At 47.8% G+C, this 16,278-nt stretch overlaps 1 protein-coding gene across 18 annotated transcripts in view; it reads left to right on the plus strand.

Moving 5' to 3' along the window:
- Nucleotides 1-1,165: 1,165 nt before the first annotated feature.
- The window catches only part of HUWE1 (HECT, UBA and WWE domain containing E3 ubiquitin protein ligase 1), a 64,582-nt gene continuing 49,469 nt past the window's right edge, over nt 1,166-16,278 (plus strand). For all 18 annotated transcript variants that reach the window (XM_075578450.1, XM_075578456.1, XM_075578455.1 and 15 more), the window contains exons 1-2: nt 1,166-1,316; nt 15,902-16,036. The gene's annotated coding sequence lies outside the window, so the exon portion shown is untranslated. The remainder of the gene's footprint in view (nt 1,317-15,901; nt 16,037-16,278) is intronic.

Raw genomic sequence — 16,278 nt, forward strand, 5'->3', positions numbered from 1 at the left:
GCAGAAGAGAAAAGGGGGGAGGAGGCCCCGCACAGAAGAGAAATGGGGGGAGGCCCTGCACAGAAGACAAAAGGGGGGGGGGAGAAAGGTGAGGCCCCGCACAGGAGGAGGGGGGGGGGGGAAGGTGAGGCCCCGCACAGGAGGAGGGGGGGGGGAAGGTGAGGCCCCGCACAGGAGGAGGGGGGGGAGGAGGGAAGGTGAGGCCCCGCACAGGAGGAGGGGGGGGGAGGTGAGGCCCCGCACAGGAGGAGGGGGGGGGGAAGATGAGGCCCCGCACAGGAGGAGGGGGGGGGAGGTGAGGCCCCGCACAGGAGGAGGGGGGGGGAGGTGAGGCCCCGCACAGGAGGAGGGGGGGGGAGGTGAGGCCCCGCACAGGAGGAGGGGGGGGGGGGGAGGTGAGGCCCCGCACAGGAGGAGGGGGGGTAAGGTGAGGCCCCGCACAGGAGGAGGGGGGGGGGGGGGTAAGGTGAGGCCCCGCACAGGAGGAGGGGGGGGGGGAGGTGAGGCCCCGCACAGGAGGAGGGGGGGGGGGGAGGTGAGGCCCCGCACAGGAGGAGGGGGGGGGGGAGGTGAGGCCCCGCACAGGAGGAGGGGGGGTAAGGTGAGGCCCCGCACAGGAGGAGGGGGGGGGGGTAAGGTGAGGCCCCCGCACAGGAGGAGGGGGGGGGGAAGTGAGGCCCCGCACAGGAGGAGGAGGGGGGGGGGAAGGTGAGGCCCCGCACAGGAGTAGGGGGGGGGGTAAGGTGAGGCCCCGCACAGGAGTAGGGGGGGGGAAGGTGAGGCCCCGCACAGGAGATGGGGGGGGGGAAGGTGAGGCCCCGCACAGGACGAGGGGGGGGGGGAAGGTGAGGCCCCGGACGGGGGAGGAGGGTGGGGGGGTGGGGGTGGTGAGGCCTCATTACTCAGGTTCAGGCCTCAGAGCCGCTTCCCTTTCCTGAGGCGGGCTAACCTCGCGAGATTCTTCGTGCAGACCTCGCGAGATTTAACGCACCATCGGCGTGTTGAAGAGGTGCCGCAGCCGGGAAATCTCGCGAGACTTTGAGCTTTCAATGGCGGCGGGGAGGAATCGCATGACAAGGGGGGGGGCAGGAGTCTCGCGAGATTGTCAGTGGCTGCCTAGGAAAATCTCGCGAGGTTTGCCGAGGGGACGCGCCGCGGCGGCTCCCTGAGGAGACAAGTGAGGGAGGAGCCGCGCGCCACTCTCGCGAGACTTGGAAGCCGCGGCTCTTTGCGCCTCGGGAGTCGGTCACTCAGTCTGCGCGCTGGGGCTGGTTTATAATGGTGGCGGCTCGCAGCTAAACTCACGGGCGGATCAGGTAAGGAGCGGAGGAGGTGGCCCAGGGGACACCAACACTCCCCCTCCCGCCAGGCCCCGGCCTCACGCACCGACCCTCCCACAGGCCCCGGCCTCTCAGGCACCGCTAGGCCCCGGCCTCTCAGGCACCGACCCTCCCCCAGGCCTGCGGCCTCTCAGGCTCCGACCCTTCCCTCCCGCAGGCCTACGGTCTCTCGGGTCCCGGCCTCCCGGGCCCCTGCATGTCCCGGCCTCTCGGGCTCCTGCATGTCCCGGCCTCTCAAGCACCGCCAGGCCCCAGCCTCCTGTGTATTCCATGGGTCTCGCTGCTCGGGGATGGGGGGACGAGATCCGCGGCAGGGCCCCGCTGTGTCATTCGGCCCAGGAAATTCTCTTTCTTCCCTCTCTCTCTCTTCCCCTTCCCTCTCCCCCCCCTTCCCTCTCACCTCTCCCCCCCCTTACCTCTCCCCCCCCCCCCTTACCTCTCTCCCCCCCCCCCCCCCCCCCCCTTATCTTCCCCCCCCCCCTACCTCTCCCCCCTGGTATGTGACGGATGTCTCCGGGGTTGTGACATTGGGCTCAGACTATCACCAGACACCAGGTCCTGCTTCTTTCTTGACTCCCTTCCCTGTTTAATGCAGTGACATTGGGGGTGACACTTGATTAATGGCACATGGACATCAATGATTGTGAATGGGAGAAACTCAGCATCTTGTTGTAGCGTTACATGTATGTTAATGGAAATCATGGACTCGGACGAGATGTTCCACGTACATTGAAGGATTTAACAAATATGGGCAGCGTGTGGGGGAAAGTACTGCATGTTCTGATTATATCACAAGGGGAAACCCTGTCCTGAAGAGCTTACACTCTGATGCTCGTATGAAAACGGTCATCTCACTGGGACGAATGGTGGTGGAGGGGGGGGTCATGTTTATACGCCACCCCCTTCCTCTCATTAGCATGGTGCCCAATCTCAACATGTGGGTGCCCTTTTAAAACAGGATATTTCTTCGATTGTTTGTCTTATTTTTTATTTTTTTTACATTAACCAGTTTGTTTTACTACATAACGCAAATTAATTGTGAAATTGTTTTCATACCCCAGATACCAATGGTAAGCAAACACATCACTTAAGTAATGTTTATATGTATAGGGTTATCCATGTACAGGGTGCTTCACAGCAGTAATACATGATAGAAAATAATGGGAATAAGCGCTACCGACATAAAAATAAACATTAGGAAGAGGTGTCCCTTACCGCCTGTGGTAAGTAGCTAGAGGAGTAGGAGGGTTTTTTTTTTTTCTAGCCACAGATGGCTTAAAGAGTTTAAGCCTTTGAATGTCCTGACCTAATGCAACACACGCAGAAGAAAGTTTTGTAAACTGTTGCATAGTGTGTGAAAAACGAATCTTGGTATAATAAAAGGCACTGCAGTTGCCTGCCACCCATTGTACTGATTCTTTGAACTAAAATAACTTAGTTGGTGAAATATAACCGGAATTTTATTAGGTCTGCGCCATGCATTAATCTTTTACAGAAATAATTGGGGTGAAAAGCATGTCCTTGCTTGCTCACCTGGCTGGTGTTTCTAATGTAAATCGAGAGATGGTCATTTTTAATGACACAAGGAATGTTATTGTTCTTCTTCGGTAAGAAGTGTCACTTCAAATCTGCTGCATACATCTGCAAATACCAATGGTGCAAGGATGGCTGTCTCTGGCACAGAGGATTATCGTGGCATGGGCTTCCGATCTGGAAGCATGAACCCCCCCCCAACACCCTGCAGCGGGACTGTGACAGACTTCTAAGCCGCGGCTTTAAGCTTTTTCTGGACACCGCTCCAGATTGAGTCATTTTTTTTTCCTACATCCGAATTAGGCATAGGAGATGCCATGTTCAACTACTACTTTGTTGTAGAGGTTGGCAATGTTTCATACCTCACAGAGGTACAGCTGTGTAACGTGATCTGTTACAACGCGAATCCGCTTATAACGTGATGCAAGCGTGGCTCCCAATTTCCGGATTTATGAATACTTTACAACACGATTAATGTTATCTTAAATACTTTATTGTACAATGCATACATTTCTAATGCGGTCCGCTTATAACTTGATGTGATTCTTTGGACCCCAAGCACAGCGTTATAAGGGGGTTGAGCTGTATTAAGAGGTTATGCAAATTGAAAGCTGGGCCAACCGCAAACCACTTTGCTAGAGAATCCACGGTGGAAGTTGTCCTCCACTTTTCCTTTTTGTAGCTCTCGCCGAAAGCAAAATGCAAAGTTAAACCCTCTGTGTTTGTGACTTTTTCATAAAATGAAAGGGTTTTGCGATGACAGGCATTCATGTGGGGCAGTATGGGGTTAGGGAGGCAGTAAGTTCAGCCATTCTATTTGTCTTTGCAATGATTACATGCCATCTGGGTATATAACGGTGAAAGCTGAAAGGCTGTGGATGCTTCGTATATGTAGGTCCCAGTACCTCGTACATACAGAACCTCTTTCAAAGCTTTTAATGGAATATTTTATAACCCAGTCATTATATACTGCCGTATATGAGATTTAACGAAAATGTAAATGTATGGGGCGGGTTCTGTATGTACCAAAGCGGAATGGGACACCTTGCTGCAGCCAACAGCTGCACCACTAAGGTAAGTTAAGTGGTTACATTTACAGGCTTTGGGGTAAGGGGTTAAGCTTTTTAGGGTAAGGGGTTATGGTTTAGCTTTTTAGCGTAAGGGCTTATGGCTAGGGCTTTTATGTTAAGGGGTTAGGGTTTTAGCATAAGGTTGCGCTTATAGTCGCAGCTACAGCGGCTCCGCGTCACAAGTAAATGTAATCCATAATGGGCGTGACGCAGCGACCAAAATCGCTAAAGTCAATAGATTTTGATATTTACCGCAACGGCCGCACCATGTGACTGCAATAGGCCAATCACATGCCTGGTGTCACTGCCCTTTGCAGCCAGCAACACAGTAAACACTGAATTATAACTTGGGTGATGTCATCGTCAGTGTAGCCTGCACTATAAGCTCAGCCCAAGGGGTTAATGTTTTACGGGTGAAGATTCGTGTTGGGGTTTTTAGGACAAGGACTTCATGTTTTTGGGGTAAGATTAGCGGGTTACTTTTGTGGCGAACTGCCTTCCGCGGCTGATCGGCAGCAAGCTGGCTTCGGCAAGTTGTAGTAGGCTGTGCCCAAGCGACTGATTGGGCTGTCTTGTGCCGAAATTCCCCTTTGTCACAAGTCAATCTTGTGAAAGAGTTGTGGGTGCTTAGAATGTTCTTCCAGAAGAGGTGGTAGATTGCAGAAAATTGAGTCTATCGCACAGGAGAACCCTATACTGTAGAGAGGGGGGGGGGGGGGAGAAAAAGCAGATCATTGGGTTCTTATTTTGTGAGTATGAAGTATGTTATATGACTAGACAATGTTGGATCGCACAATCCTTATCTGCTGTAAGCGTTACAATATTTGTCAAACAGTGAGAATGCATTTTGTTTTAATATAATTCTTGTGTATTTTTAAAATATTTTAATGTAATGTTTTTAAGGCAATATAGAGTAATGAGATGACATACACAGAATAATCGGTGTATGACAACCTCACACATACAGCTGCACTTGGGAGATTTTACAGTACATGTTTATCACTATTGGTCTCGAAGCCTAACTTTCAGATCTGTAAACAAAGTCATCTGATATTACAACTCTTCGAATTGTGCTGAGCTAGCTATATGAGGTGTTTGGTAACGTAAAAACCGTTAACAAAACATGTCTTGAATTGGAACAGTTCTTCCTCTGAGTGGGGGGCTTGCAACACACTGGAGAACATAACATGTTGCTAGACTAGTGTTTTTATCAACCAAGGTTCCCCCAGCAGCCTTAAAGGTTTTCCTGCAACTTTCAGGTCGTTTAAAAATTGTACCAAATACAAAAGAATTTACAATGCATTGTATCTCAGACGCGCTAATAGAGAGGGTTGGGGTTCCTTACAATACATCGGTTCTGAGACTCGCTATTAGAGAGGGTTGGTGTTCCTTACAATGCATCTGATCTCAGACTCGCTATTAGAGAGGGTTGGGGTTCCTTACAATACATCGGATCTCAGACGCACTATTAGAGAGGGTTGGGGTTCCTTACAATGCATCTGATCTCAGACGTGCTATTAGAGAGGGTTGGGGTTCCTTACAATGCATCGGATCTCAGACGCGCTATTAGAGAGGGTTGGGGTTCCTTACAATGCATCTGATCAGACGCGCTATTAGAGAGGGTTGGGGTTCCTTACAATACATCGGATCTCAGACGCGCTATTAGAGAGGGTTGGGGTTCCTTACAATACATCGGTTCTCAGACGCGCTATTAGAGAGGGTTGGGGTTCCTTACAATGCATCTGATCTCAGACGCGCTATTAGAGAGGGTTGGGGTTCCGCAGAATTTCACAATATAATTATAGGGTTCCATAACCAAAATAAGGTTGGAAACCTCTTTGCTAGACCCTGCCGGTTCATGGCTCTTAACCATTTAACTGCCAGAGCGGCTTGTGTTGCTGTTTTACCAGTATTGGAGCAAGAAATTATTTTCTGTAGTTGGATAGTGTTTTAACCCAGTGGTGCGCAATCTTTTTGAGCGGTGGCCCCCTTCCTGGGAGCCGCAGCGGTTGTCCCCCCCCCCCCTTCCCGATGGCTCTGCGTCAAATGACGTTGCGGGTCATGTGACGTCATGGCAATGCGTGATGTCACACGACCCCGCAGCGTCATTTGATGCCGTGTTGCCATGGCGACGCGTTGCCGGAAGGCCTGGCTGGCAGCAGTTAAGTGAGTTACAGAGGCCTCACGCCTCCCCCAGCATTTAACTGCCCACGTCCCCCTACAAATTCTCCCGCTCCCCCTGGGGGGGCGCGTCCCTCAGTTTGCGCACAGTTTAACCAATCCAGCCAATGCGAAGAAGCAGTTTCCTTTTTTATTTGGGTTTCAACCTGAAGAAGTCTGTTCTATATGTAAGCTGAAACATGATTTTGGCGTACATGGTAATCCTGGATTTGTATAACTCCTGGATTGAATAGCAATAGAGCAGTGATGGCATTGACGCTTGTCCCTGAAGACAGAATTGATGGTGTGAAACAGCAGCCCGGGAGATGACTATATGGGTGGTTTTCATATCGGGATACATTTGAAAGGGTGTACAAGTGAGTTGAACGATGTTTTTAATGCACTCTACTTTTGTTGTGACCAGAACATATTCTGTAGGACATGGGTGCTCAACTTCAGTACTCAAGGGCCACCAACAGGTCAGGTTTGCAGGATATCCCAGCTTCAGCACAGGTCGCTGAATCAGTGGTTCAGGCAAAGACTAAGCCACTGATTGTGCCACCTGTGCTGACGCAAAGACTGAGCCGTGTGCTTATGCAAGGGATATCCTGGGCGCGGCGGTTCTTGAGGACTGGAGTTGGCTAGCCCTGCTGTAGGGGTTGTTTGCCCCGGTGATAAGAAGCCCTTGTAGCCATATTGTCCCTAGTGAGTACTGCATGGTACAATCCCCTTTTATTGGGCCGGTGTTACAGTACCTGGTCACTTCTCTGCTACCCCATTCCTTGCTGGCCCCACAATTTATTTTTATTCTCTTAATGGTTTTGGAGTTCAGACCCTTCCTCACACAGCCTCCTCTAACTTCTGTTACCATCCTGGGCTTTCCCTTTATTTTGCAGCTTATTAGACTGATAAACATGCTGCCCAAGTGAATGGGCCTTAAAGTGCTTTACAGCTTAGCACTGCTTCGTGACGGTGGCCCTGTGTGACCTGCCTTCTGAACGTATAAAAAGTCTTCATTTCAATTGGTGCCTTATGTACAGGTGAAAAGAGAGACGCAACTTTGTCATATTTATTTGCGGGTGCATTAAAGAGCAGTGTAACATGTATTGAATAGGAATGTTGTATTTGGCAGGTAGATTACTTGGGCACATTACATAGGATATGTTTAGGATTTTAGGCCGGACACTTTAATCTGCGCTGTGGGGGTATCGTACCATGACTGCTATTAACTTGAACGGTATTAAATGCCAGATTGGCGTGTGTTACATTCTAGTGAATCCTGGTACTAATGAGACTGATTGCCAAAGAAACCTACAAGTTTCTATGCCTTCCACGTGTAATATTTGTGCCTGCCTTTGCCACCAGGAGCTGAGACCTTGATTTCTTGTGTGAACTCCCTGTTCTTTATTACACGACTGACACATGAGGTCTCTGTGGAGCGCACAGGTCCTGCAACTTGTACGAGTTTTACCTTTATGTGGGTTTAACTCCTTTTCTGCCAGAGATCCTGCAATAAGTTGGGGTCAAGCTGTGAGGGGCGGTTAGTGCCCGCTACTCTTAACGCAAATCTAATTTTTGGATGGGTGTCTGGTAGTGAAGGTGTTAATAAATCTGACCGCTGTTGGTGAACATAATAGCCATGTTGTGCATTTCAGGAGCTGCCTCTGGATGTGATTGGTCCCCAGCACTGTTTGTTTTCACCCCTTTTCCTGTAATTGACCCCCTGACTGCTGGAGGTATTGGCAGCACACACTGTAGCCTGGAGTGGGTTTCTGATCACTCCTGCTGTGAAGGGGTTAATACTTTCCTGTTGCACATACAAGGAATCAAATTGAAGCTCTTATTACTTTAGTAGGTTTTTGGTTCTGTGGATGCTGACCTAAACATTTAGCAGTTTCGCCAACCAAACTGTGTTTTGCAAACACCCTTCAAAAAGTAAGATGTAAATATTACCGGCAGTGTTATTTTAATTAAAAAAATATGTACTTTTTAAATTTGTTTCCTCTGTAGCTCTGTTTATAAAAACAGTGGTGTTACAAGTTGTGCAATGTGGGATATTGCGATATATACAGTATGTGTTGGAGGGCAATTCATAAGTATACCTTACGATAAGTGAATCCATTGACCTGTAGTGTTTACAGAGACATACTTACTTTCCGCCTCTTCACCTAAGGATGGGTATAGGCAACTTCCACGGAAAACTTCAACAGAGATTTTATAGGAGTTGATGTACAAGTTTAGCGATCTTTGTGTAACAAAGTTTTCATGCTGTTGTAAGGATGGTGGGTCTTTTTAATACAGACTGACGGAACATGAGCGAGCACACGCACACACACACACACACTTTGTCAGCCAGCGTTCCGCTTTAAAAGCATCCTATAAAACTGGTCATGTGAGGGGTTGTATTGATGCCAAATCATTATTTGTGCAGGTGCTTATTTGACATTATTCCAGGATAGGGGATTTACTGCACAGTGTGTAACAGGTAGGGCATAATGTGCCAGTAGTTTTCTTGTCTTGGTCCTTCTCTCAATATTGTACTTTTTGTTTAAACTTTGCTTGAAAAGCAGTACAGTAAGTGCTGCTATAATTTTTTTTTATTTAATATTTTCTTGTGGGTTATTAGAACCTACACGTTGGACATTTATTTTGAATGAACTTGGGGACTACCTTTTTATATGTGGATTTCTGTCTCTTGCATGAGGAGGCTGTTTCTGTAGTGTTTGTGGTATCCTATTAATGTTTATTTTGTTTTTTTTTTGTAGCTCACAGCCCTTTGAGAATAACTATATAATCTGAATTGACTACCTTCAATAGCTGGTACAGACTTTCTTATAATCTAAGATAACATGAAGTAGGTGCTGCCGAGTTTTTGCTAACTGCGTAGATCCGAAGCATTATGCTTGGGTGTTATTTGCACTGGACCTTTTAAAGATCACACGTGATAAATCATTCTGAAAGCCCTTTGTAGTGCTCCATTTCAGGCTGTTGACGACACTAATAACCAAAAACCTATTTAGCTTTTCAAGTTTAAATACTAAACATCCCTGGTTCTTGTGACTTAAATACTAAATTATTAAAGTGAGGACTGCAACTTTAAAAGGTGTTTTGACATTCAAATATTAAACAAAGTATTCACCTTACAATATCATAATGGGGGTTTATTTTGCCTCCTGTGTGATTTATGCACTGCTGCTGTTACGTGTCAGATTATACATTTCATTGGGTACAGACCTGTTTAGCTGTTCAAGCATTGAACAGATAGATATAGCACAGTTCGGGCAGTATGGTTTCATGCAAGACAGACCACTGTTTCCGTGTGGATGAGGCCTGCTCATGTGGCCACAAGGAGTGACACTGCTATCAGTGCTGTATTTTTAGAGGCAAATGTGTCTGGGCTCGAGTCTGTGAAGCCTAGGCCTTCCTCTGACTAAGCAAAGACAGGCACATGCGACAGGCCTCTGGGAGCTGTGCTCATCTTTCAGAGGCGATAACATGATACTCACTGTTTGCCTGTCCACATCTCGAGCTGTTAACTGTAAGCTTACATTGTGCCCTGGCAGCACCAGAGAGAAGGGTCCTGCTGTTCCCTCCCAGTGACGTTCAGTCTGGTAATCTAGTGTCTAATGTGGGGAGATTTTGTTTTGGCAAGGTAGGCTTGGTGTACAGAAGCGAGATGACATGGGGGGGGGGGGGGGGGTTGTGGAATTATAATAGTTTTTTTTCTTTGTATAACCCTGACTGTACACAGTGCTGTACAGTAAATGTTATTTGTTTTTTTTTTTTTTGCAGGCACGGGTCCCTGCCCTGTATGTATGTATGTATTTATGTAATTTTTTTTCCTGAGAGCCGTGCCCCTGGGGTCTCCCTGGGGTCTCCCTGGGGTCTCCCTGAGACCGCGCCCCTGTGGTCTCCCTGAGACACTGCTTCAGCCCCAAAGACTGCTCCCTTAATGACATGAGCTTGACGTGAATCTGTATAGCTGTGGGTAGGGTGAGGGAGACCCCTGCTAGACATTAGCATCCTAACATCTGTAAGCATCAACAGCAGAAAACAGACGCGTGTTTCCTGTAGCACTGCTGTATGTAGCGCTGTCTGTAGCCCTGCATAATGTTGTATGTACCCAGAGCTCCTGATTGATTGATTGTCCTAACAAACTGAATGTCATTATCCTGTGTAAGAGCTGGTGAAGGGGGAGGTGTCCCAGCTATTACAGAGCAGCTTTTTTTAATGCCTTATTATTGTGGCATGTCTACTTCAATGTGACTGGGAAGTGGGCAGGTCACTAGTTTTTCTAGTTCTTAAAGTAGGTCATCAGAAAATAACTTGAATGAGAGCGCTTTTTAATTTTATGCAAGTATGTGGGGGTGAAGTGGTAAGGAGTGCAGCCAGCGCATGAATCCTCTTATCATGCCAGCATTTCTTGGTTCCCAACCTTACAGTTTATTTATATACACTTCACACTGTGCCCCCTGCCTGTCCACATCATATTTTAATTCTATATGTATCTTTATTTATAAAAGGCCATCCATGTACACAGCGCTTTCCAGCAGCAACACGTGACATAATTGGAATAAGTGCTTCATAAATAAATGTAGACATTAGGAAAATGTGTCCCTGCACGGAAGAGCTTACAATCTGCGTATGTATGTATATATTTGTTTGTTCTTGTATAGCGCTGCTAGTTTTACGTAGCGCTTTACAGAGACATGTTGCAGACACAGTCACTTCCCTGTGGAGCTCACATCTGTTTTGGTGCCTGAGGCACAGGGAGATAAAGTGACTTGCCCAAGGTCACAAGGAGCCGACACCGGGAATTGAACCAGGTTCCCCTGCTCCAAAGTGTGTGTGTTTCCAATAGTGTGAAGTTTTTTGATGACACACAAGTCGGTAATTATTTCATCTCCGTTTTGGTAGTTCTTCTTTCATACTTTTTTTAAAAACTTTTGGTCTTTTGTGTTTTTGTTATTCCCTTGCAATAAAGCGGCGTATCTTTTTGTTTTTAAGAGTACTTTCTTTGTTCCGTACATTCCTATATGCACCCTATTCTGGAAGCTTTCCCCTTCATCCCCTCCCTCACCCCCATGACATTTTGGATTTTCACATCAGATTGATAATGTTTGTGCAGAAATCCGCAAAACATATTTACCAGTTGTTAGATATAGTAGTGTTAAGCCGCCGGCTACTACCCAGTCTGTAGGTGCATCTAAGGCCTCGGACATGGTGACATTCACAGCGCTGGGCAGCGCTGACGCTCATGCTCTCCTGCTAAAGCAGGAGCTTTTTAGTGTCCCTGCATGAGCGTCAACGTGCGCGCTTGTAAATGCCGGGCAGGAGGCGGGGCTAGTGTGTCACGGCGCCGACGTCACTGACTGCCATTGGCTTTTGGCAGTCACGTGGCGGGCCCTCCGCTTCCCTCCGCGGCAAAATTTAAACTTGCTGTCTCCTGCGTTTATGCATGCGGAAGCGGCTCCTAAAGCCGCGCTGATTACAGATGCAGGGGGTAAGTGCATCTGCTCAGCACGGTCTTTTTGACCATGGCCCTGGCCTTAGGCTGCGCTTATAGTGCTGACGTCGCGCTGCGTTCGCTGGAAAAATCAAATTGAAGTGACTTCCAGCGATTGCGACCATGCCGTTGCGCCTACTATAAGCGCACGCGTCGACGTCAATACATTTGTTTTGACGCTGCGTCGCTGTTGCCGGCACTATAAGCGCAGCCTTAGTATGTCTAGGAGAGTTCCTTGTTCGCTGTTTTCTCTCTTCCTTCCTTGGCATTCCTTTACTTCCTTTGGTGACACGAGCTGCGTGCTGAAAGAGCGACCTCCTCTGCAGTACGCATGCAGGGATTTTCACACTGCAGCCTTGGAGAGATTCCCCTGGCACCAGCTGGCTGGGGGGGAGAAACAAAGCAAGGCCATAGTGTTCATTGTGCTGGTGTAGTCGCTGCAATTCTCATCGGAGACACGTTCACCTCTTGCAATGCAGGGAATATTCGGTTTGCAGTTATGCAGGAGTACCACACAGGTGGGCCTTTGGCGGGAGTTCATGTTGTGTATATGAAAGGCCCTGAAGTTGAGCTTGCGATAAAATATTTATACCATTACAGAGATGGGTCCACATTTCAGTAGTTTTGTGCACCGGTGACCAAGTCCATTATTGCCTCAAACTATACTTCTGACAAGGAAATGTATTGGCCACTTGATTGCATCTGTGATTGTTACTGAAAACACTTAGTATTGGGGTACACGCCTTTACAAAAGGTGAGCAATAAATGTAAGGCTTGGGTAGTGAACCTATTAGCGGGCCCCATTCTGTCTGTCCAAGTTTCTGTAATTACCTACACACCAATATCTGCTCCACATCAGGATGCAGAAACGTCTGGAGTCAAACAGTTCTTGCTCTGAAGAGCATTTAACACGGCAATCTGTGTGACAGAGTAATCCTGTGCGCTGTGTAACCCCTTTCCTCCCAGGAGCGGCAGATATCTAGACTTGCGGTGTCCTTTTAAATGCCAGTGTGCTGCTCTTCCCTATCTCTTCTCGCGTCCGTGGTGGTGTCAGAATTCAGGGTATGCACAGTATGTATAACTAGTGCTGTGTAGCACCGTCCATGCGCATAGCGCTTCACAGCAGTATATATGCAGCAGAAGAACATGAGCTGTAATACATACTGGGAATAGGGGCTTCAAATCTAAATGTAAACATTAGGGAGAGGTGTCCCTGCCCCAAAGAGTTTACAATCAGTGTGCGTGAGGGGGCCACCAGCTTGTTCATTTTTGGGTCATCTTTTCGCCTCTGAAAGGTGGTGCTGTGTTTCTAGTAAGCGCTAAATTTGAATCGCTGCCGAATATATTGTGCCATGGTACGTGCTGGTTATGGCAGCGGCTTGGCAGCTGGACATATTGTGCCATGGTACGTGCTGGTTATGGCAGCGGCTTGGCTCCTGGACATATTGTGCCATGGTACGTGCTGGTTATGGCAGCGGCTTGGCTGCTGGACATATTGTGCCATGGTACGTGCTGGTTATGGCAGCGGCTTGGCAGCTGGACATATTGTGCCATGGTACGTGCTGGTTATGACAGCGGCTTGGCAGCTGGACATATTGTGCCATGGTACGTGCTGGTTATGGCAGCGGCTTGGCAGCTGGACATATTGTGCCATGGTACGTGCTGGTTATGGCAGCGGCTTGGCAGCTGGACATATTGTGCCATGGTACGTGCTGGTTATGGCAGCGGCTTGGCAGCTGGACATATTGTGCCATGGTACGTGCTGGTTATGGCAGCGGCTTGGCAGCTTGACATATTGTGCCATGGTACGTGCTGGTTATGGCAGCGGCTTGGCAGCTGGACATATTGTGCCATGGTACGTGCTGGTTATGGCAGCGGCTTGGCAGCTGGACATATTGTGCCATGGTACGTGCTGGTTATGGCAGCGGCTTGGCAGCTTGACATATTGTGCCATGGTACGTGCTGGTTATGGCAGCGGCTTGGCTGCTGGACATATTGTGCCATGGTACGTGCTGGTTATGGCAGCGGCTTGGCTGCTGGACATATTGTGCCATGGTACGTGCAGGTTATGGGAGCGGCTTGGCTGCTGGACATATTGTGCCATGGTACGTGCTGGTTATGGCAGCGGCTTGGCTAACGTCCAATATTTACTGTCTATTCAGAACTAAACATTTAAAAATGTTACCATCTCAACCTCTGGTCTAAAAGTCCCTGGTTCTTAGTATTGCTCAGTGAGGGCAGCAGCAGATCAACTGAGGCTGGGTAGAGCCTTGAAAATGACACTCTTAACCCCTGCAGTTCTAGAAGGGCCTTTGACACATTGTAACCCATGGAGTCCCCCCACACAGGCAGTTTCCATGAGGCCATCCCATACTGACAGGACTTGTGAAGTCACCCCAGGCTTCCCCAGATCTTCTGCCTGTTATCCCTTGGGATGTGAGTTCATTTATTCATGTTTAAGCTTCCTGAACCTTTTACCCAGATTAGCATTCCTCACGCTGCCATGCGCAGCCTCCCACCTAATCTGTGAAACAATTTTTGTTAAACCATCCATCACATCTTGGAAGGTATTTTGCAGAGGGTGGACACATTTTAACTTCGGGGCCAGCTAGAAATTTTAGGAGGCAACATTTTTTTATTGTTGCGTTCCACCAGGGGGGAAGGGGGACGGGCGCTGTTTTGATTACCCCACCACCTGTCAGATCTGTGTCGGCGTGTATCTGTGACACTGGCACTCCTGTTCCCCCTCCCCCTGATACGGACATCACTGAGAGAGGGGCTGGCAGAGTCCTAGAGCCCTATGCTTCGCTCCCCACCCTGTGTGCTCACTTTACCTGTCAGTCACCGCAACTGCCGGTCAGTGTTTCCCGATACTGCTTTCATGTTGCGCCAGTAAAGCAGGACCGATTGCCCTGTTACCGGTTGTGGCGGTGACTGACAGGTCAGCACCGCGCAGGTAAACGGCTGCCAGGGGTCAAATTTTAGGCAGCCAGGCCTTTTGAATCCCTGATGTAGATATGTCTTTGTAATTTTTTTGTTTTTTCTTTTTTTGGTGTACTTATACATACTATTTTACTTGTCTGCATGTTGATTCTTATTGGGCTGGAAAAGATATCTAGAATCTTGTTGACCCCTGTGTGCAGCCAGAAAGGTTGGAAAGAGGTGATCTGCATTCCTGTGAAGCCCTTTGCTGCACAGAGGGGATTACATGGTGATGTGCTGCAGATCTGTTGGCGGGAAACAGCAATTGTCAGCTGCGTTTTTATATATTTATTTATTTTTCCCCCTCTTTGCTTTATAGAAAGCAGTAACAATGTATAGATCTGTCAAGATTGGTCATGCCACAGTATGCCGGTGTACTGCTGTGTTTTCTGTTTACCCGAAGCAGGAATGTATATTTTTCCCTCCCAGTTAACTAAAAGTTAAATTGACGAAATATTAAAACAATGTAACAAACTGTAAAAAATGTAACAAAAACAAATGAGAAGCTGAATTGCAAATTAAAAAGGGAGGATAGATTGTATCTATAGGAAGCTTGTGTAAGATTTGTACTCCATGGATGAACGTCAGACAATGTTATTAACCCCGTCACTGTTGTTAACCCTGAATGGTTTGACATCCACCAGCTGGGTGAGGGATATGCCGCTTCTGTCTGTCAAATGCTGGCACTTGTGCTGTAACAAGTCAAGATGACGCTAATGCAGTGATGGTGAAACTTTACCACTAAAATATAAAGTGCCTGTAAAAGCCAGCGGAGAAAAGGCTGGCGGCACAGTGCATTGCTGTACCGTCTATCGGCAAAGGGGTGAAGCATTTGTTGTACGTCATTTTATTCTCAGCTGCTCGGTTCCTTTATAGCTGGACTTAGAAAAACATTCCATGACGATGTGTGCCACTCGGAGTAACAACGTGACACCAGATTCTCAGGACGGGAATCTGATCTAGTCAGTTTCTCTCCTCACTGTCGGGTCACATTTTGGGTCTAAGCATCCAATCCCACCATTAACATGGAAGAGAAGTTCATCCATGTATACTTGGTATATTATTGCTAAAATCTGCTGTGGTTGGCTTTCCCCAGCGAGGAGTTTGTAAGACACACAGGTGACTTCACTCATTCAGATTCTTGCATTCCATCTGGTTAAGCTTGAGCTAAAGTATAGTCTCGACTGTTTTTGCATGTAAAGATGCTCATTATTTCTGAGCAAATCAGACAAAGCAAAAGTGGGGGAAACGGGTCTTTACTTGTTGCAGGTAGGTGTGCTTAAAATGTTCTATTTCTTTTTTGTCTCTAGTTGGCAGGACCCTCTTCTCTCTTGGCGAGTGGAAGGTTGACCGTGTATTTTTTGGACTACGCATGTGGCCTTGTGACTCTGTTTTTCAATGCCGTTTTCTTCTCGCTTTTACGTGCCCTGCTGGTTTCAGCTACAGTAAGTGGGATCCTCCATCTTTGCGTGCAACTAGAACATACGTTCTTTCCCGTTTATCCATTTGTATTTCGTTTCTGGAAATAGTATACAGAGTGAAATCGTGTAAGATTGTAATGTATGAGAAAACGCCCAAAATCCCAAAACCAGCTGACTTCTGAGACTTATGATGTTTGGTTTTCTTTGCCCGCCTTACCCCTATGGAAGAAAACTTCCCCATCTATCTGTATAAACATGGAAGCCAA

Source organism: Ascaphus truei, chromosome 21 (assembly GCF_040206685.1).
Source record: "Ascaphus truei isolate aAscTru1 chromosome 21, aAscTru1.hap1, whole genome shotgun sequence".
NCBI classification, from domain to species: domain Eukaryota; kingdom Metazoa; phylum Chordata; class Amphibia; order Anura; family Ascaphidae; genus Ascaphus; species Ascaphus truei.